We start from the raw sequence: 3,454 nt of genomic DNA, 5'->3' as shown, positions 1-3,454 counted from the left end.
GGCACAGGTTTAGGGTGAGAGGGGAAAGATATAAAAGAAACCTAAGGGGCAACTTTTTCACACAGAGGGTGGTACGTGAATGGAATGATTGCCAGAGGATGTGGTGGAGGCTAGTACAATTGCAACATTTAAAAGACATATGATGGGTATATGGATAGGAAGGGTTTGGAGGGATATGGGCCGGGTGTTGGCAGGTGGGACCAGATTGGATTGGGATATCTGGTCAGCATGGACGGGTTGGACCGAAGGGTCTGTTTCTAAGACTCTATGACATGGTCTGTGGGACCTCACTGCTTGTAATTCGGATATTGTTTGCTGTTCTTACCATGGTGATTACACTGTTAGAAAACAGGAATGACTCACTCTAAATTGGAGCACTGACAGTGCACAGAAGTGAGTGTGAATACAAATATTCTTTTGCTGCCTAATTCCATTAATGCCTTCACATTAAACCGAAAACCACGGATAAAGTGATGTTGTCCACGGTAGGACCTTGCTATCTGTGAGATAAAAGGAATTCAGTTTTAAGGGCCCAGTTAGTAGTGAATGGACCTTGTGACACCTTCCCACATTTGAATGATCAATCAAGATTAAGATTGTCACAATCAAAACTCACGCCTGCTGAAGGTGTACTCTGGAGAGGAACAAAGCTCTCAGCCAGCAGCCAAGAGATGAAATGACCATGAGGATTCCCTGATTCCCTGCTTACCTTCAGCAGGAGACCTTCAGAAATCCTGGAGAGCTGAGTGAGAGAACTGTCAGGATCTCCTTTATGTTGCATGTTCTAACATAAAGAAAAACACTTTGTACCTGGAGAAGGCTGTTGGTTGCTGAGAACTACTCCTCTGTCCTCTGCTCATCCCCTTTCCTCTTAAGCCCCATCTCATGAGAAGGCACAAACCCCCGTTCTCCCAGCCCCTGCCGAAACATGTCAATCTTTCTCACGGATGATGTCCCACGCTGGACCCCCGGGCTGGGGTGGGGCAGTGGTCACTACTGTAGCCCCAGCCTTTAGCTCTGGCGTTACTAACTTCAGCAACAGGAGAAGCTGTCGGGTTATTGGGAAATTTTGTGGTCTCCCTCACCTTCATTGACCATTGATTTCTCTGCTGTAAAACTCTGCCTTTCAGCTCAGTCTAAAAACTGCAAGATCCCAGCCTTCATTTGTATCGACTTATATTCTGAAATTCAAAGTAAGGTTGAATCACTTGCAGCAGCATCAGGAACAAGACTTAAAATCCTTCCAGTCCTGCTAAGAACCTACTGTCAAACAAGTGTTACAAAGCCATAAATTGCTGGAGAAACTCAGCAGGTCCAGCAGCATCTGTGGAGAGAGAAAGAACAGTGAACGTTTCAAGTCTAGTGACCCATCTTCAGTGAAGTGTTGATTGCTGTTATCGTGAAGTCCCAGACTCAATTCGATGTTGTTTTCGAAATCAGTATTAGTTCATTAAAGCAAATATATATTTGGGAATATGCTTGTTGTTAAATCTGTTTTATTATTCAAGAAAATTTTTAACCCAAAATCGGAAATATTTTCAATAGCTCTGAGCACTGACGTTCTTAATATCAAACAGCGACATGTTTGAGACCTGGACTTAGCTCATTTCATTACAAACTGGGCCAGCCGTATGAATACTGTGCTGACCACACAGTATAAGAATTCTGAGGCAAGTAAGTTGCCTCTGATCTCCCGAACTCCTGAAATCATGAGTGTCATGGAACACTCTCCACTTACCTGGATGAATGCAGCTCCAGCAATGATCAAAAGTTTCAACACAAAGCAGTCCACTCGGTCAGCACTCTATCTACCAATTGCAAACTTCACTTCTCCACCGCTGCAGTAGCAGCAGTATGTGACATCCATTGGACACACTACAGCAACTCGCCAAGGCTCCTTCAACTACATCTCACAGACCCACAATCTGTACCACACACAAAGGCAGAGAACTGTGGGTGAATGGGAACACCATCACCTGCAAGTCTCTCATTATCTTGACTTGGAAATGTATTGTCCCTTCTTCACTGTCACTGATTAAAATCCTGGAACTCCCTCCCTAATGCCAATGTGGGTCTACCGAGAGCAAATCGACTGGAGCGGTTCAGGTAAGCAGATCACCACCGTCTTTTCAAGGACAACTCAGGACCAGCAACAAATATTGACTACTGGTGATCTCATTACATGAACATCCCAAGAAAATGGATGACTTTTAACCTGAGTCACTGACGTGATTGTTTAATCTGTGAGAATGTAACTTTAAACCTCCTGAGATTACATACAGCTCGAAAAAAGACATGTCAGAGTGTTGACACGGTACCACGATTACTCGTGGGGACAGCACCCACCATGTACGCGGGCAGGTGCTCACATGACTCGGCCAACGTTGTCTATCTTTTACACTGCAGGCAAGGATGCCCTGAGGCATGGTACATTGGTGAGACCAAACAGAGGCTACGGCAACGCATGACTGGACACCGCGCAACAATCAACAGACAGGAGTGTTCCCTCCCAGCCAGAGAACACTTCGGCAGTCCTGGACATTCAATCTTGGATCTTTGGGTGACCATCCTCTAGGGCGGACTTCGGGACAGGTACCAACGCAAAGTGGCCGAGCAGAGGCTGATAGCCAAATGGGGAGGGCCTCAACTGGGACCTTGGGTTCCTGTCACACTACAGGTGACCCCATTGCACTACACACACACACACACACACACGTTTGTGGGGTGAATTTGTACTTGCAGAATTACATTTTATTTTGCTCAAAAACTGCATGAATCCATGTAAGATTCTGTAAATCCCTTTTTAGATTAGAATCAGTCGGAACATTGGGGGACAGACAGCCTCACACAGGGCAACCTCATACCTTCAATGCATTATCTGGACCAACATGCCACCTTTTGTTAAAGTTCAGTTGGGAATGTAACTTTAAGAAAGTTCTGGGATTTACATATGAAAGAACTGAAACCAGCATGGTCATTCTAAAAGATGAGAGACTTCACAAACAATCCAGGTCTTTTTCAATATATAATTTCAGTTACATCACACTGTATACTTTTAGTATAAGTTCTGCATCATGGTCCTGTTTCACAACCACCTGATGAAGGAGCGGCGCTCCGAAAGCTAGTGCTTCCAAATAAACTTGTTGGATTATAACCTGGCGTTGTGTGATTTTTAACTTTGTACACCCCAGTCCAACACCGGCACCTCTAAATCAAAAATATTGTTGACATTGTTTAGGCATGAAATTGCCATTTTTGTGCACGTGTATGAGTGCTTGTAAGTGTGCATCTGAGTGTATGCATTTGTGTGCCTGTGTATGTATATGTGTGCATTTATATATGTGGAGTGCATGTGTGTATGCATGCAAGTGTATTGTATGAATGTGTGTGTGAGTGCATGAGTGTGTGTCTGCCTGTGCATATGTATATGTGGAGTGCATGTGTGCAAGTGTGT

This window comes from Chiloscyllium plagiosum, chromosome 9 (assembly GCF_004010195.1).
Source record: "Chiloscyllium plagiosum isolate BGI_BamShark_2017 chromosome 9, ASM401019v2, whole genome shotgun sequence".
NCBI lineage: Eukaryota > Metazoa > Chordata > Chondrichthyes > Orectolobiformes > Hemiscylliidae > Chiloscyllium > Chiloscyllium plagiosum.
The sequence above is the reverse complement of the archived record's forward strand: the minus strand, read 5'-3'. Positions refer to the sequence as shown.